The 25,465-nt window shown below is 37.3% G+C and overlaps 1 long non-coding RNA gene across 1 annotated transcript in view; it reads right to left on the bottom strand.

The window, feature by feature from the left end:
- The window catches only part of LOC132384416 (uncharacterized), a 78,511-nt gene extending 62,204 nt beyond the window's left edge, over positions 1 to 16,307 (bottom strand). Inside the window, exons 1-2 of the long non-coding RNA XR_009508884.1 lie at positions 16,176 to 16,307; positions 14,728 to 14,890 (exon numbers count right to left, since the gene is read on the bottom strand). This is a non-coding gene — a long non-coding RNA (uncharacterized LOC132384416). The remainder of the gene's footprint in view (positions 1 to 14,727; positions 14,891 to 16,175) is intronic.
- Between the last annotated feature and the right edge of the window lie 9,158 nt (positions 16,308 to 25,465).

Raw genomic sequence — 25,465 nt, 5'->3', positions numbered from 1 at the left:
CTTGTTCAACTGAGGGCATTACTTTCGATGCAAAGCATTTTGTGTTATGTTTGTCTGCATACCTACCCAGGTGGCGTTGGAAGTGAACTGAAACTGCATCACTACTACTCTCAGCCATGGATTATAATGTAAGCTGAATTCAAGAACCTCCCACATAGCATTTATAATGGAGCTATCAATGTGTTCCTTTAGGATTGTAATCGCTATTGATCAATGTTGAATGTTACTGCTCTAACTTTATGAGCATACTCATACAATTGTTTGCAGACAACTCTAACTCATATGATAAGTACAATTAAATGGATTACAACGAGTTAGCAGTTAACAGTTTCACTAAAGATTCAAATCTACACTTGTTCAACTGAGGGCATTACTTTCGATGCAAAGCATTTTGTGTTACGTTTGTCTGCATACCTACCCAGGTGGCGTTGGAAGTGAACTGAAACTGCATCACTACTACTCTCAGCCATGGATTATAATGTAAGCTGAATTCAAGAACCTCCCACATAGCATTTATAATGGAGCTATCAATATGTTCCTTTAGGATTGTAATCGCTATTGATCAATAGCGCATCTTAGGAGATAATGTTGAATGTTACTGCTCTAACTTCATGAGCATACTCATACAATTGTTTGCAGACAACTCTAACTCATATGATAAGTACAATTAAATGGATTACAACGAGTTAGCAGTTAACAGTTTCACTAAAGATTCAAATCTACACTGTTCAGCTGTGGGCATAACTTTCAATGCAAAGCATTTTGAGTTTTGTATGTCTACATAACTACCCAGGTGGGGTTGGAAGTGACCTGAAACTGCATCACTACTACTCTCAGACATCGATTACTCTTACGTAACCGTATTTCAAGAACACACCACATAGCATTTACAATGGAGCTATCAATATGTTTATTTAGGATTGGAAAAGCTTATGTTCAATTGTGAATATTAGGAGATACTCCTGAATGTAACTTCTCTAACATTATGAGCATACTCATACAATTGCTTGCAGACAACTCTGAATCATGTGATAAGTAAAATTAAATGGATTACAACGTGTTAGCAGTTAACAGTTTCACTAAAGATTCAAATCTACACTGTTCAACTGCGGGCATATCTTTCAATGCAAAGCCTTTTCTGTTAAGTATGTCTACATAACTACCCAGATGGTGTTGGAAGTGAACTGAGACTGCATCACTACTACTCATAGCCATGGATTACTCTAATGGAAGCTGAATTGAACCTACCACACAGCATTTACAATGGAGCTATCTGTATGTTTCTATAGGATTGGAAATGCTTATGTTCCATTGTGTATATTAGGAGATACTGCTGAATGTAACTTCTCTAACTTTATGAGCATACTCATACAATTGGTTGCAGATAACTCTAAGTCATATGATAAGTAAATTAAATAGATTACAAAGTGTTAGTTAGCAGTTTCACTGAAAATTCAAATCTTCTCTCTGTTCAACTGTGGGCCAAACATTCAATGCAAGGTATTTTGTGTTATATATGTCCTCATAATTACCCAGGTGGCGTTGGAAGTGAACTGAAACTGCTTCACTACTACTCACAGCCATGGATTACTCTAATGTAAGCTGAATTGAACCTACCACATAACATTTACAATGGCGCTATCAATATGTTTCTATAGGATTGGAACGCTTATTGTGTATATTAGGAGATTCAGCTGAAATAAACTTCACTAACTTTATGAGAATATTCATACAATTGGTTGCAGACAACTCTAAATCATATGATAAGTAGAATTAAGAGGATTACAACGTGATAGATGAGAGCAGTTTCACTAAAACTTCAAATCTACACTCTATTCAACTGGAAGCATAACTTTCTGTGCAGAGCCTTTTGTGTTATGTATGTCTGCATTACTACCCAGGCGGTGTTGGAAGTGACCTGAAACTGCAACACTACTACTCTCAGCCTTGGTGTTACTCTAATGTACGCTGAATTCAAGAACCTACCACATAGCATTTACAATGGAGCTATCAATATGTTTCTTAAGGATTGGAAATGCTTATGTTCAATTGTGTACAGTAGGAGATACAGCTGAATGTAACTTCTCTAACTTTATGAGCATACTCATACAATTGGCTGCAGACAACTCTAAATGTTATGATAAGTAAAATTAAATGGATTGCAACGAGGTTGCAGTGAGCAGTTTCACCAGAAATTCAAATCTACACTGTTCAACTGAGGGCATAACTTTCAATGCAACGACTTTTGTGTTATCTATGTCTACATAGGTACGCAGGTGGCATTGGAAGCGGACTGAAACTGCATCTCTACTACTCACAGCCATCGATTACTCTAATGGCAGCTGAATTCAAGAACCTACCACTTAGCATTTACAATGGAGCTCTCAATATGTTTCTATAGGATTGGAAACGCTTATGTTCAATTGTGTATCAGGAGATACTGCCAAATGTATCTAATCTAACTTTATGTGCATCCTCATACAATTGGTTGCAGACAATTCTAAATCATATGATAAGTACAATTAAATGGATTACAACGGGGTAGCAGTTAGCAGTTTCACTAACAATTCAAATCTTCACTGTTCAACTGTGGACATATCTTTCAATGGAAAGGATTTTGTGTTTTGTATGTCTACATAACTACCCAGGTGGCGTTGGATGTGAACTCAAACTGCATCTCTACTACTCACAGCCATCGATTACTCTAATGGCAGCTGAGTTCAAGAACCTACCACACAGCATTTACAATAGAGCTAGCAATGTATTTCTTTAGGATTGGAAACACTTCTGTTCAATTGCGCATATTAGGAGATACTTCCGAATTTAACTTCTCTAACTTTATGTGCATACTCATATAATTGGTTGCAGACATCTCTAAATCATATGATAAGTAAAATTAAATGGATTACAATGTGTTAGCAGAGAGCAGTTTCACTAAAACCTCAAATCTACACTCTATTCAACTGGCATAACTTTCTATGCAACGACTTTTATGTTATGTATGTCTACATACCTACCCAGGTGGCTTTGGAAATGAACAGAAACTGCATCACCACTACTCTCAGCCATCGATTACTCTGGTGTAAGCTGAATTCAAGAACCTGCCACATAGCATTTACAATGGTGCTATGAATATGTTTCTTTAAGATTGGAAAAGATGATGTTCAATGGTGTATATTAGGAGATACAGCTGAATGTATCTTCTCTAAGTTCAAGAGCATACTCATACAATTGTTTGCAGACTACTCTAATTCATATGATAAGTACAATTAAATGGATTACAATGAGGAAGCAGTTAGCAGTTTCAGTAAAAATTCAAATCTACACTGTTCAAATGTGGGCATAACTTTCAATGTAAGGCATTTGGGCTATGTATGTCTACATAACTACCCCGGTGGCATTGGAAGTGAACTGAAACTGCATCTCTACTACTCACAGCCATCGATTACTCTAATGGCAGCTGAATTCAAGAACCTGCACAAAGCATTTACAATGGAGCTCTCAATATATTTTTTTAGGATTGGAAATGCTTACGTTCAATTGTGTCGAGTAGGAGATACTGCTGAATGTAACTTCTCTAACATTATGAGCATATACAATTTTTTGCAGACAAATCTAAATCATATGATAAGTAAAATTAAATGGATTACAACGTGTTAGCAGATAGCAGTTTCACTAAAAATTCAAATCTACACTCGATTCAACTGGAAGCGTAACTTTCTATGCAAAGCCTTTTGTGTTATGTATGTCTACATAACAACACCCAGGTGGCATTGAATGTGAACTGAAACTGCATCTCTACTACTCACAGCCATCGATTACCACATAGCATTTACAATGGAGCTATCAATATATTTCTTTAGGATTGGATACGCTTATGTTCAATTGTGTATATTAGGAGATACTGCTGAAAGTAACGTCTCTTCCTTCTTCAGCATACTCATACCCATTTCCCTAATGTAAGCTGAATTCAAGAACCTAACACATAGCATTTGCAATGGAGCTATCAATATGTTCCTTTAGGATTCAAAACGCTTCTGTTCAATTGCGTATATTAGCAGGTACTGCTGAATATAACTTCTCTAACTTTATGAGCATACTCATACAATTGGTTGCGGACAAATCTAAATCATATGATAAGTAAAATTAAATGCATTACGAGGTAGCAGTTAGCAGTTTCACTAAAAATTCAAATCTACACTCTATTTAACTGGAAGCATAACTTTCTATGCAAAGCCTTTTGTGTTATCTATGTCTACATAACTACTCAGGTGGCATTGGAATTGAACTGAAACTGCATCGCTACTACTCTCAGCCATGGATTACTCTAATGCTAGCTGAATTCAAGAACCTACCACATAGCATTTAAAATGGAGCTATCAATATGTTACTTTAGGATTCGAAACGCTGATGTTCAATTGTGTATATCATGTAATAGACCAACACAATCTACAATAACTTTAGAAAATGGTTCACCAAATGCTGGGATAGGTTGTAATGGAGCTACTGGTGTAACCTGATTTGGTTTACCCACAATTTGACAAGTATGGCACGTTTTACAAAACATCGCCACATCTTTTCTTAGACCAGGCCAGTAAAAATGTTTTAAAATCTTGTCCACAGCTTTCCTTACCCCTTGATGTCCACCTAAAGGCACACTATGAGCTAAAGTCAAAATCTCATTTCGATAAGATTTTGGAACAACTACCTGGTAAACAACATTCCAATCCTCACTTGCAGGAATTGTAGGCGATCTCCGCTTCCTCATCAACACCCCTTTTTCCAAGTAATATCCTACTGGCACCTTATCAATTTCACTATCTAGTAAAACCTGCTCTTTTAATTTTGTAATCTCAGAGTCTCTATTCTGCTCTGCTATCATCTCCTTCTGAGACAAAGATAAATCTTTATAGTCAGACTTACTCCCAGAATCTTGTTCAAACAACAAAGATAAGAAAGTCTCTGACACATCCTCAAAACTCGAATCCTGAGTCGAACAGTCCTGAATAACAACCTCATTCTGCGCATCAATATTTTTAGCCATAGCTCTAGTCACAACACAGGAAGAATCTGTGTTAGAATTCAACTCTGGTTCCTCTGACCCCATTGTCAAATGCACTTCAGGAAAAACTTGTCCACCTGCCAAGTCATTACCTAACAATAAAGAAATACCCTTCACAGGTAAGCTATGCTGTCATCCTACTTTAACAAATCCAGTAACTAACCCCGACTTGAAATTTACTTTATGTAAATGTACAGGCATAAAATCACTTCCAACACCTCTTATGTAATTTACCTCACCAGTATCAGACTCTTCATTAAACTTCAACACACTGTCTAACATCAATGATTCAGAAGCACCAGTATCCCTAAGGATTTTTATTGGCACCAGAGTAGATCCTTCCTTCAAGGATACAAACCCTTCAGTTACAAAATGATCATATCCCTTTCTAACTTGGTCAGACTCTAACAAAGCCTCATTTGTGTTTATCAAACCCTGTAACTTTACAGGTGCTTCAGTATGTTGCACACAAGCATCTGGAACTGCTTCCCTTCTCTTTCTTTTTCAATTTGAAACAGTTAGCTATTACATGGCCAGGCTTCTTACAATAGTTACAAGAAAGACCAAACTATCTTTCCTTCACAGGCTTTCCTTTCTCATCAACTTTCTCATTAACCTCCGATTTAATTTCAAATTTACCTGGAGTCTCCGTGTTATTTTTCCTCTTAAAAATTCTGCCCTGAAGAAATTTGCTCTTATGGATCAAAACATACTCATCAGCTAATCTAGCACAGTCCTGCAATTCATCAGTATCCTTCTCATTTAAGTAGGTCCTTACTTCAACAGGAATGCTTCTTTTAAATTCCTCCATTAAAATCAGCTCTCTCAATGTATCATAGTCCCCATTTACATTTTTAGAAGAAACCCATCTCTCAAAACACATAGCTTTATCACAGGGAAATTCCACATAAGTTATTTCCACAGACTTTTTCAAACTTCTGAATCTTTCCCTATATGCTTCTGGGACTAACATATGTGTTTAAGATATGCCTCTTTACAATATCATAATCAAGTGCTTGCGCAGCTGTTAAAGTTGTGTAAACTTGTTGTGCTTTGCCTTTAATTACACTCAGTAGCAACACTGACCATTTATCTTTCGGCCACTCTGACATCCGAGCAATAGTTCCAAAATGTTGAAAATACCTTTCCACTTCTGTTTCACTAAATGGAGGGACCAATTTAATTTCTTGACTAGCAACAAACGTTTTTTTAGAACCAGAAGACTGATTTCCAGTCCTTAATTCCTCCGTTGCATATGCAAATTCTCTCTGCTTTTGTTCCGCCTCCAATTTACACCTCTCGAATTTCATTTGTTCGATTTGCAACTGCATCTCCAGATTACTTATCGGAAACGACTCTAAAATCGATTCATCAAAAACACCCGAATCCACATAGTGTGACGCGATTTTTCGCTGTAACACAGAAGTAGTCTGCAAAATACCTTTAAGTCGCAATCTACTAGCTATCTCAAACACCTCAGTTTTTTTCGCCTTCGCCAACACCTCCGCAGCTGGCGAAGCCAGAAACTCATCAATATTCATTGCTGCCGAATACCACAACAAGCCAAACAAAAGAACCGAGTAATCCCCGTGTCCAAAACACCGATTTAAAAGTCAGCAAGCATTCAAACTCAAAGGATTCAAACCAGACGCAGCCCCCATATTTAATGTTACGTATTCAGGCAACAATAAATATGAGTTCGGCAAGGGTTTCTTATAACAAACAACACGTTCATTAAACACAGAAAACAAACCCCCCGAAAGTAAACAAACACTACCGTAACCGGAAACAGCTGCTGAGCGGCAGCCCAAACCGTTCGTAAAGTGATATTCCAAAACAGTTCTTTAAAGTGGTATTGCCAAAAGTTCGATATGCTCACAGTTCATTTAAAAGGAGACGATTTAAATTCTCTTTCACGTCGCTTGCTTCGATCCCCGACGTCGAACTCCCACGAAGAATTCACGAAACAGAACGGCTTAAAGGCACTGACCTTTCCTTCTCCACTAACTTCAATCCTTTCTAGGTAAACCTAGGGATTAACACCAAGATAGTCAACGAAATCCTTCCAAATAAGGATCAAACAAAGGTCGCCCCCGTTTCACCGTAGAAAGCGATTCTCCTCGACCTTTAACTTCCAACTTCTCCTCTAATTGCGAACTTGGCAGTGACCTTTTAAACTTTAGGCATTAAATAAAAACTTCAACTAAACTGCGTCATCTCTTAAAACACGCAATGGCATGAAGTCAACCTGGCAAATCCAGCCACGAACTGCCCCTCCTCACAGGGTGGGTTCTACCTTTTATAACCTGTAAAAAAAAACCCGTCACGTGATTTCTACTGGCGGGAAAATGACGTCACCACCATCACAAGACCATCACCTCAAGTCCAGTACAGCTTCAACCCCAGTCACATGACAAGGGCTCCACTGTTGCAGACAACTCTGAATCATATGATAAGTAAAATTAAATGGATTACAACGTGTTAGCAGATAGCAGTTTCACTAAAAATTCAAATCTACACTCGATTCAACTGGAAGCGTAACTTTCTATGCAAAGCCTTTTGTGTTATGTATGTCTACATAACAACCCAGGTGGCATTGAATGTGAACTGAAACTGCATCTCTACTACTCACAGCCATCGATTACCACATAGCATTTACAATGGAGCTATCAATATATTTCTTTAGGATTGGATACGCTTATGTTTAATTGTGTATATTAGGAGATACAGCTGAACGTAACTTCTCTAACTTTATTTGGTTGCAGACAATAACTCTTATGATAAGTAAAATTAAATGGATTACAACGAGGTAGCAGTTAGCAGTTTCACTAAAACTTCAAATCCACACTGTTCAATTGTGGGCATAACTTTCAATGCAAAGAATTTTGTGTTATGTATGTCTACATAACTACCCTGATCACGTTGGAAGTAAACTGAAACTGCTTCACAACGACTCACAGCCATCCATTACTCTAATGGAAGCTGAATTCAAGAACCTACCTCATAGCATTGGCCATGGAGATATCAATATATTTCCAAAGGATTGGAAACGCTTATGTTCAATTGTGTATTGTAGGAGATACTGCTGAATGTATCTTCTCTAACTTTATGAGCATACTCATACAATTGGTTGCAGACAACTGTAAGTCATATGATCAGTAAAATTAAGTGGATTACAACGTGATAGATGAGAGCAGTTTCACTAAAACTTCAAATCTACACTCTATTCAACTGGAAGCATAACTTTCTGTGCAAAGCCTTTTGTGTTATGTATGTCTGCATTACTACCCAGGCGGCGTTGGAAGTGACCTGAAACTGCATCACTACTACTCTCAGCCTTGGTGTTACTAATGTACGCTGAATTCAAGAACCTACCACATAGCATTTACAATGGAGCTGTCAATATGTTTCTTAAGGATTGGAAATGCTTATGTTCAATTGTGTATATTAGGAGATACAGCTGTATGAAACTTATCTAACTTCATGAGCATACTCATACAATAGGTTCCAGACAACTCTACATCATATGATAAGTAAAATTAAAAGGATTACAACCTGTTTGCAGATAGCAGTTTTAATAAAAATTCAGATCTGCATTCTATTCAAATGGAAGCATAACTTTCTATGCAAAGCCTTTAGTGTTATGTATAACTACATAACCTCCCAGGTGGCATTGGAAGTAAATTGAAACTACGACTCACACCCATCCATTATTCTAATTTAAGCTGAATTGTAGAACCTGCCTCATAGCATTTGCCATAGAGCTATCAATATATTTCTAAAGGATTGGAAACGCTTATGTTGAATTGTGCACATTAGGAGATACTGTTGAATGTATCTTCTCTAACTTTATGAGCATACTCATGCAATTGGTTGCAGACAACTCAAAATCATATGATAAGTAAAACTAACTATTACAACATGTCAGCAGTTAGCAATTTCACTAAAAATTCAAATCTACACTTGTTCAACTGAGGGCATAACTTTCAATGCAAAGCATTTTGTGTTATGTTTGTCTGCATACCTACCCAGGTGGCGTTGGAAGTGAACTGAAACTGCATCACTACTACTCTCAGACATGGGTTACTCTAATGTAAGCTGAATTCAAGAACCTACGACATAGCATTTACAATGGAACTATCAATATGTTCCTTTGGGATTGGAATCACTAATGTTCAATTGCGCATATTAGGAGATACTGCTGAATGTAACTTCTCCAACTTTATGTACATACTCATACAATTGGTTGCAGACAACTGTAAATCATATGATGTACAATTAAATGGATTACAACGAGGTAGCAGTTAGCAGTTTCACTAAGAATTCAAATCTACACTGTTCAACTGTGGGCATAACTTTCAATGCACATTTTGAGTTTTGTATGTCTACATAACTACCCAGGTGGGATTGGAAGTGAACATACCACATCTCTACTATTCACAGCCATTGATTACTCTAATGGCAGCTGAATTCAAGAACCTACCACACAGCATTTAGAATAGAGCTATCAATATATTTCTTTAGGATTGGAAATGCTTATGTTCAATTGTGCATATTAGGAGATACTGCCGAATGTAACTTCACTAACTTTATGTGCATCCTCATACAATTGGTTGCAGACAATTCTAAATCATATGATAAGTAAAATTAAGTGGATTACAACGTGATAGATGAGAGCAGTTTCAGTAAAACCTCAAATCTACACTCTATTCAACTGGAAGCATAACTTTCTGTGCAAAGCCTTTTGTGTTATGTATGTCTGCATTACTACCCAGGCGGCGTTGGAAGTGACCTGATACTGCAACACTACTACTCTCAGCCTTGGTGTTACTCTAATGGCAGCTGAATTCAAGAACCTACCACATAGCATTTACAATGGAGCTATCAATATGTTTCTTAAGGATTGGAAATGCTTATGTTCAATTGTGTACAGTAGTAGATACAGCTGAATGTAACTTCTCTAACATTATGAGCATACTCATACAATTGGCTGCAGACAACTCTAAATGTTATGATCAGTAAAATTAAAAGGATTACAACGTTTGCAGATAGCAGTTTTAATAAAAATTCAGATCTGCATTCTATTCAAATGGAAGCATAACTTTCTATGCAAAGCCTTTAGTGTTATGTATAACTACATAACCTCCCAGGTGGCATTGGAAGTAAATTGAAACTACGACTCACACCCATCCATTATTCTAATTTAAGCTGAATTGTAGAACCTGCCTCATAGCATTTGCCATAGAGCTATCAATATATTTCTAAAGGATTGGAAACGCTTATGTTGAATTGTGCACATTAGGAGATACTGTTGAATGTATCTTCTCTAACTTTATGAGCATACTCATGCAATTGGTTGCAGGCAACTCTAATTCATATTATAAATTAAATGGATTACATAATGTTAGCAATTAGCTGTTTCACTGAAAATTCAAATCTACAGTCTGTTCAACTGTGGGCCTAACTTTCAGTGCGATATTTTCTATGTATGTCATAATTACGCAGGTGGCATTGGAAGTGAACTGAAACTGCATCACTACTACTCACAGCCATGGATTACTCTAATGTAAGCTGAATTGAACCTACCACGTAGCATTTACAATGGAGCTATCAATATGTTTCTATAGGATTAGAAACGCTTATGTTCCATTGTCTATATTAGGAGATACAGCTGAAATAAAATTCTCTAACTTTATGAGCATACTAATAAAATTGGTTGCAGACAACTCTAAATCATATGATAAGTAAAGTTAAATGGATTACAAAGTGTTAGCAGAGAGCAGTTTCACTAAAACCAAATCTAAACTATTCAACTGGAAGCATAACTTTCTATGCAACGTCTTTTGTGTTATGTATGTCTACATAACTATCCAGGTGGCGTTGGAAGTGAACTAAGACTGCATTTCTACTACTCTCAGCCATCAATTACACTAATGGCAACTGAATTCAAGAACCTACCACATAGCATTTACAATGGAGCTATCAATATGTTACTTTAGGATTGGAAACGCTTATGTTCAATTGCGCATATTAGGAGATACTGCTTAATGTAACTTCTCTAACTTTATTAGCATACTAATACGATTGGTTGCAGACAATTCTAAATCATATGATAAGTAAAATTAAATGATTACAACGTGTTTGCTGATAGCAGTTTCATTAAAAATTCAAATCTACACTATTCAACTGGAAGCATATCTTTCTATGCAAAGCCTTTTGTGTTTGGTATGTCTGCATAGCTACCCAGGTGGCATTGCAAATGAACTGAAACTGCTTCACTACTACTCTCAGCCATGGATTACGCTAATGTAAGCTGAAGTGAAGAACCTACCACATAGCATTTACAATGGAGCTATCAATATGTTTCTTAAGGATTGGAAATGCTTATGTTCAATTGTGTATATTAGGAGATACAGCTGTATGAAACTTATCTAACTTCATGAGCATACTCATACAATTGGTTCCAGACAACTCTACATCATATGATAAGTAAAATTAAAAGGATTACAACCTGTTTGCAGATAGCAGTTTTAATAAAAATTCTGATCTGCATTCTATTCAAATGGAAGCATAACTTTCTATGCAAAGCCTTTATTGTTACGTATATCTACATAACTACCCAGGTGGCATTGGAAGTAAATTGAAACTACATCACTACGACTCACACCCATCCATTATTCTAATTTAAGCTGAATTGTAGAACCTGCCTCATAGCATTTGCCATGGAGCTACCAATATATTTCTAAAGGATTGGAAACGCTTATGTTCAATTGGGTATATTAGGAGATACAGCTGTATGTAGCTTCTCTAACTTTATGAGCATACTCAAACAATTGGTTGAAGTCAACTCTAAATCATATGATAAGGAAAACTAAATGTATTACAATGTGTTAGCATTTAGCAATTTCACTAAAAATTCAAATCTACACTTGCTCAACTGAGGGCATTACTTTCAATGCAAAGGATTTTGTGTTATGTTTGTCTGCATACCTACCCAGGTGGCGTTGGAAGTGAACTGAAACTGCATCACTACTACTCTCAGCCATGGATTATAATGTAAGCTGAATTCAAGAACCTCCCACATAGCATTTAAAATGGAGCTATCAATATGTTACTTTAGGATTTGAAACACTGATGTTCAATTGTGTATATCATGCAATAGACCAACACAATCTACAATAACTTTAGGAAATGGTTCACCAAATGCTGGGATAGGTTGTAATGGAGCTACTGGTGTAACCTGATTTGGTTTACCCTCAGTTTGACAAGTATGGCACGTTTTACAAAACATCGCCACATCTTTTCTTAGACCAGGCCAGTAAAAATGTTTTAAAATCTTGTCCACAGCTTTCCTTACCCCTTGATGTCCACCTAAAGGCACACTATGAGCTAAAGTCAAAATCTCATTTCGATAAGCTTTTGGAACAACTACCTGGTAAACAACATTCCAATCCTCACTTGCAGGAGTTGTAGGCGATCTCCGCTTCCTCATCAACACCCCTTTTTCCAAGTAATATCCTACTGGCACCTTATCAATTTCACTATCTAGTAAAACCTGCACTTTTAATTTTGTAATCTCAGAGTCTCTATTCTGCTCTTCTATCATCTCCTTCCGAGACAAAGATAAATCTTTATAGTCAGACTTACTCCCAGAATCTTCTTCAAACAACGAAGATAAGAAAGTCTCTGACACATCCTCAAAACTCGAATCCTGAGTCGAACAGTCCTGAATAACAACCTCATTCTGCGCATCAATCTTTTTAGCCATAGCTCTAGTCACAACACAGGAAGAATCTGTGTTAGAATTCAACTCTGGTTCCTCTGACCCCATTGTCAAATGCACTTCAGGAAAAACTTGTCCACCTGCCAAGTCATTACCTGACAATAAAGAAATACCCTTCACAGGTAAGCTATGCTGTAATCCTACTTTAACAAATCCAGTAACTAACCCCGACTTTAAGTTTACTTTATGTAAATGTACAGGCATAAAATCACTTCCAACACCTCTTATGTAATTTACCTCACCAGTATCAGACTCTTCATTAAACTTCAACACACTGTCTAACATCAATGATTGAGAAGCACCAGTATCCCTAAGGATTTTTATTGGCACCAGAGTACATCCTTCCTTCAAGGATACAAACCCTTCAGTTACAAAATGATCATATCCCTTTCTAACTTGGTCAGACTCTAACAAAGCCTCATTTGTGTTTATCAAACCCTGTAACTTTACAGGTGCTTCAGTATGTTGCACACAAGCATCTGGAACTGCTTCCCTTCTCTTTCTTTTTCAATTTGAAACAGTTAGCTATTACATGGCCAGGCTTCTTACAATAGTTACAAGTAAGACCAAACTATCTTTCCTTCACAGGCTTTCCTTCCTCATCAACTTTCTCATTAACCTCCGATTTAATTTCAAAATTACCTGGAGTCTCCGTGTTATTTTTCCTCTTAAAAATTCTGCCCTGAGGAAATTTGTTCTTATGGATCAAAACATACTCATCAGCTAATCTAGCACAGTTCTGCAATTCATCAGTATCCTTCTCATTGAAGTAGGTCCTTACTTCAACAGGAATGCTTCTTTTAAATTCCTCCATTAAAATCAGCTCTCTCAATGTATCATAGTCCCCATTTACATTTTTAGAAGAAACCCATCTCTCAAAACACATAGCTTTATCACAGGCAAATTCCACATAAGTTATTTCCACAGACTTTTTCAAACTTCTGAATCTTTCCCTATATGCTTCTGGGACTAACATATGCGTCTAAGATATGCCTCTTTACAATATCATAATCAAGTGCTTGCGCAGCTGTTAAAGTTGTGTAAACTTGTTGTGCTTTGCCTTTAATTACACTCAGTAGCAACACTGACCATTTCTCTTTCGGCCACTCTGACATCCGAGCAATAGTTCCAAAATGTTGAAAATACCTTTCCACTTCTGTTTCACTAAATGGAGGGACCAATTTAATTTCTTGACTAGCAACAAACGTTTTTTTAGAACCAGAAGACTGATTTCCAGTCCTTAATTCCTCCGTTGCATATGCAAATTCTCTCTGCTTTTGTTCCGCCTCCAATTTACACCTCTCCAATTTCATTTGTTCGATTTGCAACTGCATCTCCAGATTACTTATTGGAAACGACTCTAAAATCGATTCATCAAAAACACCCGAATCCACATAGTGTGACGCGATTTTTCGCTGTATCACAGAAGTAGTCTGCAAAATACCTTTAAGTCGCAATCTACTAGCTATCTCAAACACCTCAGTTTTTTTCGCCTTCGCCAACACCTCCGCAGCTGGCGAAGCCAGAAACTCATCAATATTCATTGCTGCCGAATACCACAACAAGCCAAACAAAAGAACCGAGTAATCCCCGTGTCCAAAACACCGATTTAAAAGTCAGCAAGCATTCAAACTCAAAGGATTCAATCCAGACGCAGCCCCCATATTTAATGTTACGTATTCAGGCAACAATAAATATGAGTTCGGCAAGGGTTTCTTATAAGAAACAACACGTTCATTAAACACAGAAAACAAACCCCCCGAAAGTAAACAAACACTACCGTAACCGGAAACAGCTGCTGAGCGGCAGCCCAAACCGTTCGTAAAGTGATATTCCAAAACAGTTCTTTAAAGTGGTATTGCCAAAAGTTCGATATGCTCACAGTTCATTTAAAAGGAGACGATTTAATAAGACGATTTAAATTCTCTTTCACGTCGCTTGCTTCGATCCCCGACGTCGAACTCCCACGAAGAATTCACGAAACAGAACGGCTTAAAGGCACTGACCTTTCCTTCTCCACTACCTTCAATCCTTTCTGGATAAACCTAGGGATTAACACAAAGATAGTCAACGAAATCCTTCCAAATAAGGATCAAACAAAGGTCGCCCCCGTTTCACCGTAGAAAGCGATTCTCCTCGACCTTTAACTTCCAACTTCTCCTCTAATTGCGAACTTGGCAATGACCTTTTAAACTTTAGGCATTAAATAAAAACTTCATCCTTCAACTAAACTGCGTCATCTCTTAAAACACGCAGTGGCATGAAGTCAACCTGGCAAATCCAGCCACGAACTGCCCCTCCTCACAGGGTGGGGTCTACCTTTTATAACCTGTAAAAAAAAACCCGTCACGTGATCTCTACTGGCGGGAAAATGACATCACCACCATCACAAGACCATCACCTCAAGTCCAGTACAGCTTCATCCCCAGTCACATGACAAGGGCTCCACTGTTGCAGACAACTCTGAATCATATGATAAGTAAAATTAAATGGATTACAACGTGTTAGCAGATAGCAGTTTCACTAAAAATTCAAATCTACACTCGATTCAACTGGAAGCGTAACTTTCTATGCAAAGCCTTTTGTGTTATGTATGTCTACATAACAACCCAGGTGGCATTGAATGTGAACTCAAACTGCATCTCTACTACTCACAGCCATCGATTACCACATAGCATTTACAATGGAGCTATCAATATATTTCTTTAGGATTGGATACGCTTATGTTTAATTGTGTATATTAGGAGATACTGCTGAAAGTAACGTCTCTTCCTTCTTCAGCATCCTCATACTGATTTCTCTAATGTAAGCTGAATTCAAGAACCTAACACATAGCATTTGCAATGGAGCTATCAATATGTTCCTTTAGGATTCAAAACGCTTCTGTTCAATTGCGTATATTAGCAGGTACTGCTGAATATAACTTCTCTAACTTTATGAGCATACTAATACAATTGGTTGCAGACAACTCTAAATCATATGATAAGTAAAATAAATAAATTACAAAGTGTTAGCAGTTAGAAGTATCACTAAAAATTCAAATCTACTCTCTGTTCAACTGTGGGCATAACTTTCAATGCAAAGCATTTTCTGTTATGTATGTCTACATAACTACCCAGGTGGTATTGGAAGTGAACAGCAACTGCATCACTACTACTCACAGCCATCACTTATTCTAATGGCTGCTGAATTCAAGAACCTACCAATAGCATTTACAAAGGAGGTATCAATATGTTTCTTTACGATTGGAAACGCTTATGTTCAATTGCGCATATTAGGAGATACTGCTGAATGTATCTTCTCTAACTTCATTAGCATACTGTTACGTACTCGTGACACATGACAGTGGAGCCCTTGTCATGTGACGGGGGTTGAAGCTGTACTGGACTTGAGGTGATGGTCTTGTGATGGTGGAATGACGTCATTTTCCCGCCAGTAGAGTTCATGTGACAGGTTTTTTTTTACAGGTTATAAAAGGTAGACCCCACCCTGTGAGGAGGGGCAGTTCGTGGCTGGATTTGCCAAGTTGACTTCATGCCACTGCGTGTTTGAAGTGATGACGCAGTTTAGTTGAAGGATGAAGTTTTTATTTAATGCCTAAAGTTTAAAAGGTCATTGCCAGCAGGTTCTTTATGATTCTGTTATTTCGCAATTAGAGGAGAGTGAAGATTCAAAGTTGGAAGTTAAAGATTGAGGAGAATCGCTTTCTACGGTGAAACGGAGGTGACCTTTGTTTGATCCTTATTTGGAAGGATTTCATTGACTATCTTCGTGTTAATCCCTAGGTTCACCTAGAAAGGATTGAAGGTAGTGGAGAAGGAAAGGTCAGTGCCTTTAAGCCGTTCTGTTTCGTGAATTCTTCGTGGGAGTTCGACGTCGGGGATCGAAGCAAGCGACGTGAAAGAGAATTTAAATCGTCCTGTAAAGTCTCTCCTTTTAAATGGACTGTGAGCATATCGAACTTTTGGCAATACCACTTTAAAGAACTGTTTTGGAATATCACTTTACGAACTGTTTGAACAGCCGCTCAGCAGCTGTTTCCGGTTACGGTAGTGCTTGTTTACTTTTGGGGGGTTTGTTTTCGGTGTTTAATAAACGTGTTGTTTGTTATAAGAAACCCTTGCCGATCTCATATATTTATTGTTGCCTGAATACGTAACACGTACTCATACAATTGGTTGCAGAGATCTCTAAATCATATGATCAGTAAAATTAAGTGGATTACAACGTGATAGATGAGAGCAGTTTCACTAAAACTTCAAATCTACACTCTATTCAACTGGAAGCATAACTTTCTGTGCAAAGCCTTTTGTGTTATGTATGTCTGCATTACTACCCAGGCAGAGTTGGAAGTGACCTGAAACTGCAACACTACTACTCTCAGCCTTGGTGTTACTAATGTACGCTGAATTCAAGAACCTACCACATAGCATTTACAATGGAGCTATCAATATGTTTAAGGATTGGAAGTGCTTATGTTCAATTGTGTACAGTAGGAGATACAGCTGAAAGTAACTTCTCTAACATTATGAGCATACTCATACAATTGGCTGCAGACAACTCTAAATGTTATGATAAGTAAAATTAATTGGATTACAACGAGGTAGCAGTGAGCAGTTTCACCAGAAATTCAAATCTACACTGTTCAACTGTGGGCATAACTTTCAATGCAAAGCATTTTGTGTTATCTATGTCTACATAAGTACCCAAGTGGCATTGGAAGTGGACTGAAACTGCATCTCTACTACTCACAGCCATCGATTACTCTAATGGCAGCTGAATTCAAGAACCTATCACGTAGCATTTACAATGGTGCTATCAATATATTTCTTTAGGATTGGAAACGCATATGTTCAATTGTGTATAGTAGGAGATACTGCTGAATGTAACTTCTCTAACTTTATGAGTATACTCATGCAATTGGTTGCAGACAACTCTAAATCATATGATAAGTAAAACTAAATCTATTACAACATGTTAGCAGTTAGCAATTTCACTAAAAATTCAAATCTACACTTGTTCAACTGAGGGCATAACTTTCAATGCAAAGCATTTTGTGTTATGTTTGTCTGCATACCTACCCAGGTAGCGTTGGAAGTGAACTGAAACTGCATCACTACTATTCACAGCCATCAATTACACTAATGGCAGCTGAATTCAAGAACCTACCACATTGCATTTAAAATGGAGCTATCAATATATTTCTTTAGGATTGGTAACGCTTATGTTCAATTGCGCATATTAGGAGATACTGCTGATAGTAACTTCTCTAACTTTATGAGCATACTCATACAATTGGTTGCAGGCAACTCTAAATCATATGATAAGTAAATTAAATGGATTACATAGTGTTAGCAATTAGCTGTTTCACTGAAAATTCAAATCTACAGTCTGTTCAACTGTGGGCCTAACTTTCAGTGTAAGATATTTTCTGTTATGTATGTCCTCATAATTACACAGGTGGTTTTGGAAGTGAACTGAAACTGCATCACAACGACTCACAGCCATCCATTACTCTAATGGAAGCTGAATTCGTGAACCTACCTCATAGCATTTACAATGGAGCTATCAATATATTTCTTTAGGATTGGAAACGCATATGTTCAATTGTGTATAGTAGGAGATACTGCTGAATGTAACTTCTCTAACTTTATGAGCATATACAATTGGTTGCAGACAACTAAGTCATATGATAAGTAAATTAAATAGATTACAAAGTGTTAGCAGTTAGCAGTTTCACTAAAAATTCAAATCTACAGTCTGTTCAACTGTCGGCCTAACTTTCTATGCAAGGTATTTTGTGTTATGTATGTCCTCATAATTACCCAGGTGGTGTTGGAAGTGAACTGAAACTGCTTCACTACTACTCACAGCCATGGATTACTCTAATGTAAGCTGAATTGAACCTACCACATAACATTTACAATGGCGCTATCAATATGTTTCTATATGTTTCTATATGTTTCAATATGTATCAATATGTTTCTATAGGATTGGTTTCCAATTCTTATTGTGTATATTAGGAGATTCAGCTGAAATCAACTTCACTAACTTTATGAGAATATTCATACAATTGATTGCAGAATCTCTAAATCATATGATAAGTAGAATTAAGTGGATTACAAAGTGATAGATGAGAGCAGTTTCACTAAAACTTCAAATCTACACTCTATTCAACTGGAAGCATAACTTTCTGTGCAAAGCCTTTTGTGTTATGTATGTCTGCATTACTACCCAGGCGGCATTGGAAGTGACCTGAAACTGCAACACTACTACTCTCAGCCTTGGTGTTACTCTAATGTAAGCCGAATTCAAGAACCTACCACATAGCATTTACAATGGAGCTATCAATATGTTTCTTAAGGATTGGAAATGCTTATGTTCAATTGTGTATATTAGGAGATACAGCTGTATGAAACTTATCTAACTTCATGAGCATACTCATACAATTGGTTCCAGACAACTCTACATCATATGATAAGTAAAATTAAAAGGATTACAACCTGTTTGCAGATAGCAGTTTTAATAAAAATTCAGATCTGCATTCTATTCAAATGGAAGCATAACTTTCTATGCAAAGCCTTTAGTGTTATGTATAACTACATAACCACCCAGGTGGCATTGGAAGTAAATTGAAACTACGACTCACACCCATCCATTATTCTAATTTAAGCTGAATTGTAGAACCTGCCTCATAGCATTTGCCATAGAGCTATCAATATATTTCTAAAGGATTGGAAACGCTTATGTTGAATTGTGCATATTAGGAGATACTGCTGAATGTATCTTCTCTAACTTTATGAGCATACTCATGCAATTGGTTGCAGACAACTCAAAATCATATGATAAGTAAAACTAACTCTATTACAACATGTCAGCAGTTAGCAATTTCACTAAAAATTCAAATCTACACTTGTTCAACTGAGGGCATAACTTTCAATGCAAAGCATTTTGTGTTATGTTTGTCTGCATACCTACCCAGGTGGCGTTGGAAGTGAACTGAAACTGCATCACTACTACTCTCAGACATGGGTTACTCTAATGTAAGCTGAATTCAAGAACCTACGGCATAGCATTTACAATGGAGCTATCAATATGTTCCTTTGGGATTGGAATCACTAATGTTCAATTGCGCATATTAGGAGATACTGCTGAATGTAACTTCTCCAACTTTATGTGCATACTCATACAATTGGTTGCAGACAACTCTACATCATATGATAAGTACAATTAAATGGATTACAATGAGGTAGCAGTTTGCAGTTTCACTAAAAATTCAATTCTACACTGTACAAATGAGGGCATAAAGTCCAATGCAAAGCATTCTGAGATATGTATATCTACATAACTACCCAGGTGCTGTTGGAAGTGAACTAAAACTGCATCTCTACTATTCACAGCCATCAATTACACTAATGGCAGCTGAATTCAAGAACCTACCACATTGCATTTACAATGGAGCTATCAATATGTTTCTTTAGGATTGGAAACGCTTATGTTCAATTGAGTATAGTAGGAGATACAGATGAATGTAACTTCTCTAACTTTATGAGCATACTCATACATTTGGTTGCAGACAAATCTAAATCATATGATAAATTAATTGGATTACAATGAGGTGACAGTTAGTAGTTTCACTAAGAATTCAAATCTGCACTTGTTCAACTGAGGGCATAACTCGCAATGCAAGGTTTTTTGTGTTCTGTATGTCTACAGAACCACACAGGTGGCATTGGAATTGAACTGAAACTGCATCGCTACTACTCTCAGCCATGGATTACTCTAATGCTAGCTGAATTCAAGAACCTAACACATAGCATTTAAAATGGAGCTATCAATATGTTACTTTAGGATTTGAAACGCTGATGTTCAATTGTGTATATTATGTAATAGACCAACACAATCTACAATAACTTTAGAAAATGGTTCACCAAATGCTGGGATAGGTTGTAATGGAGCTACTGGTGTAACCTGATTTGGTTTACCCACAATTTGACAAGTAAGGCACGTTTTACAAAACATCGCCACATCTTTTCTTAGACCAGGCCAGTAAAAATGTTTTAAAATCTTGTCCACAGCTTTCCTTACCCCTTGATGTCCACCTAAAGGCACACTATGAGCTAAAGTCAAAATCTCATTTCGATAAGCTTTTGGAACAACTACCTGGTAAACAACATTCCAATCCTCACTTGCAGGAGTTGTAGGCGATCTCCGCTTCCTCATCAACACCCCTTTTTCCAAGTAATATCCTACTGGCACCTTATCAATTTCACTATCTAGTAAAACCTGCTCTTTTAATTTTGTAATCTCAGAGTCTCTATTCTGCTCTTCTATCATCTCCTTCCGAGACAAAGATAAATCTTTATAGTCAGACTTACTCCCAGAATCTTCTTCAAACAACAAAGATAAGAAAGTCTCTGACACATCCTCAAAACTCGAATCCTGAGTCGAACAGTCCTGAATAACAACCTCATTCTGCGCATCAATCTCTTTAGCCATAGCTCTAGTCACAACATAGGAAGAATCTGTGTTAGAATTCAACTCTGGTTCCTCTGACTCCATTGTCAAATGCACTTCAGGAAAAACTTGTCCACCTGCCAAGTCATTACCTAACAATAAAGAAATACCCTTCACAGGTAAGCTATGCTGTAATCCTACTTTAACAAATCCAGTAACTAACCCCGACTTGAAATTTACTTTATGTAAATATACAGGCATAAAATCACTTCCAACACCTCTTATGTAATTTACCTCACCAGTATCAGACTCTTCATTAAACTTCAACACACTGTCTAACATCAATGATTGAGAAGCACCAGTATCCCTAAGGATTTTTATTGGCACCAGAGTACATCCTTCCTTCAAGGATACAAACCCTTCAGTTACAAAATGATCATATCCCTTTCTAACTTGGTCAGACTCTAACAGCCTCATTTGTGTTTATCAAACCCTGTAACTTTACAGGTGCTTCAGTATGTTGCACACAAGCATCTGGAACTGCTTCCCTTCTCTTTCTTTTTCAATTTGAAACAGTTAGCTATTACATGGCCAGGCTTCTTACAATAGTTACAAGTAATACCAAACTATCTTTCCTTCACAGGCTTTCCTTTCTCATCAACTTTCTCATTAACCTCCGATTTAATTTCAAATTTGCCTGGAGTCTCCGTGTTATTTTTCCTCTTAAAAATTCTGCCCTGAAGAAATTTGCTCTTATGGATCAAAACATACTCATCAGCTAATCTAGCACAGTCCTGCAATTCATGTATCCTTCTCATTTAAGTAGGTCCTTACTTCAACAGGAATGCTTCTTTTAAATTCCTCCATTAAAATCAGCTCTCTCAATGTATCATAGTCCCCATTTACATTTTTAGAAGAAACCCATCTCTCAAAACACATAGCTTTATCACAGGCAAATTCCACATAAGTTAATTCCACAGACTTTTTCAAACTTCTGAATCTTTCCCTATATGCTTCTGGGACTAACATATGCATTTAAGATATGCCTCTTTACAATATCATAATCAAGTGCTTGCGCAGCTGTTAAAGTTGTGTAAACTTGTTGTGCTTTGCCTTTAATTACACTCAGTAGCAACACTGACCATTTCTCTTTCGGCCACTCTGACATCCGAGCAATAGTTCCAAAATGTTGAAAATACCTTTCCACTTCTGTTTCACTAAATGGAGGGACCAATTTAATTTCTTGACTAGCAACAAACGTTGTTTTAGAACCAGAAGACTGATTTCCAGTCCTTAATTCCTCCGTTGCATATGCAAATTCTCTCTGCTTTTGTTCCGCCTCCAATTTACACCTCTCCAATTTCATTTGTTCGATTTGCAACTGCATCTCCAGATTACTTATTGGAAATGACTCTAAAATCGATTCATCAAAAACACCCGAATCCACATAGTGTGACGCGATTTTTCTCTGTATCACAGCCTTAGAAGTCGTCTGCAAAATACCTTTAAGTCGCAATCTACTAGCTATCTCAAACACCTCAGTTTTTTTCGCCTTCGCCAACACCTCCGCAGCTGGCGAAGCCAGAAACTCATCAATATTCATTGCTGCCGAATACCACAACAAGCCAAACAAAAGAACCGAGTAATCCCCGTGTCCAAAACACCGATTTTAAAGTCAGCAAGCATTCAAACTCAAAGGATTCAATCCAGACGCAGCCCCCATATTTAATGTTACGTATTCAGGCAACAATAAATATGAGTTCGGCAAGGGTTTCTTATAACAAACAACACGTTCATTAAACACAGAAAACAAACCCCCCGAAAGTAAACAAACACTACCGTAACCGGAAACAGCTGCTGAGCGGCAGCCCAAACCGTTCGTAAAGTGATATTCCAAAACAGTTCTTTAAAGTGGTATTGCCAAAAGTTCGATATGCTCACAGTTCATTTAAAAGGAGACGATTTAAATTCTCTTTCACGTCGCTTGCTTCGATCCCCGACGTCGAACTCCCACGAAGAATTCACGAAACAGAACGGCTTAAAGGCACTGACCTTTCCTTCTCCACTAACTTCAATCCTTTCTAGGTAAACCTAGGGATTAACACCAAGATAGTCAACGAAATCCTTCCAAATAAGGATCAAACAAAGGTCGCCCCCGTTTCACCGTAGAAAGCGATTCTCCTCGACCTTTAACTTCCAACTTCTCCTCTAATTGCGAACTTGGCAGTGACCTTTTAAACTTTAGGCATTAAATAAAAACTTCAACTAAACTGCGTCATCTCTTAAAACACGCAGTGGCATGAAGTCAACCTGGCAAATCCAGCCACGAACTGCCCCTCCTCACAGGGTGGGTTCTACCTTTTATAACCTGTAAAAAAAAACCCGTCACGTGATTTCTACTGGCGGGAAAATGACGTCACCACCATCACAAGACCATCACCTCAAGTCCAGTACAGCTTCAACCCCAGTCACATGACAAGGGCTCCACTGTTGCAGACAACTCTGAATCATATGATAAGTAAAATTAAATGGATTACAACGTGTTAGCAGATAGCAGTTTCACTAAAAATTCAAATCTACACTCGATTCAACTGGAAGCGTAACTTTCTATGCAAAGCCTTTTGTGTTATGTATGTCTACATAACAACCCAGGTGGCATTGAATGTGAACTCAAACTGCATCTCTACTACTCACAGCCATCGATTACCACATAGCATTTACAATGGAGCTATCAATATATTTCTTTAGGATTGGATACGCTTATGTTTAATTGTGTATATTAGGAGATACTGCTGAAAGTAACGTCTCTTCCTTCTTCAGCATCCTCATACTGATTTCTCAAATGTAAGCTGAATTCAAGAACCTAACACATAGCATTTGCAATGGAGCTATCAATATGTTCCTTTAGGATTCAAAACGCTTCTGTTCAATTGCATATATTAGCAGGTACTGCTGAATATAACTTCTCTAACTTTATGAGCATACTCATACAATTGGTTGCGGACAAATCTAAATCATATGATAAGTAAAATTAAATGGATTATGAGGTAGCAGTTAGCAGTTTCACTAAAAATTCAAATCTACACTCTATTTAACTGGAAGCATAACTTTCTATGCAAAGCCTTTTGTGTTATCTATGTCTACATAACTACTCAGGTGGCATTGGAATTGAACTGAAACTGCATCGCTCAGCCATGGATTACTCTAATGCTAGCTGAATTCAAGAACCTAACACATAGCATTTGCAATGGAGCTATCAATATGTTACTTTAGGATTCGAAACGCTGATGTTCAATTGTGTATATTATGGGATACTGCTGAATGTGTCTTCTCTAACTTTATGATCATACTCATACAATTGGTAGCAGACAACTCTAAATCATATGATAACTAAATTAATTGGATTACAACGAGGTGACAGTTAGTAGTTTCACTAAGAATTCAAATCTGCACTTGTTCAACTGAGGGCATAACTCGCAATGCAAGGTTTTTTGTGTTCTGTATGTCTACAGAACCACCCAGGTGGCATTGGAATTGAACTGAAACTGCATCGCTACTACTCTCAGCCATGGATTACTCTAATGCTAGCTGAATTCAAGAACCTACCACATAGCATTTAAAATGGAGCTATCAATATGTTACTTTAGGATTTGAAACGCTGATGTTCAATTGTGTATATTATGTAATAGACCAACACAATCTACAATAACTTTAGAAAATGGTTCACCAAATGCTGGGATAGGTTGTAATGGAGCTACTGGTGTAACCTGATTTGGTTTACCCACAATTTGACAAGTATGGCACGTTTTACAAAACATCGCCACATCTTTTCTTAGACCAGGCCAGTAAAAATGTTTCAAAATCTTGTCCACAGCTTTCCTTACCCCTTGATGTCCACCTAAAGGCACACTATGAGCTAAAGTCAAAATCTCATTTCGATAAGCTTTTGGAACAACTACCTGGTAAACAACATTCCAATCCTCACTTGCAGGAATTGTAGGCGATCTCCGCTTCCTCATCAACACCCCTTTTTCCAAGTAATATCCTACTGGCACCTTATCAATTTCACTATCTAGTAAAACCTGCGCTTTTAATTTTGTAATCTCAGTCTCTATTCTGCTCTTCTATCATCTCCTTCCGAGACAAAGATAAATCTTTATAGT

Source organism: Hypanus sabinus, chromosome 32 (genome assembly GCF_030144855.1).
Source record: "Hypanus sabinus isolate sHypSab1 chromosome 32, sHypSab1.hap1, whole genome shotgun sequence".
Taxonomy (NCBI): domain Eukaryota; kingdom Metazoa; phylum Chordata; class Chondrichthyes; order Myliobatiformes; family Dasyatidae; genus Hypanus; species Hypanus sabinus.
This window is presented reverse-complemented; position numbering and strand designations above follow the sequence as displayed.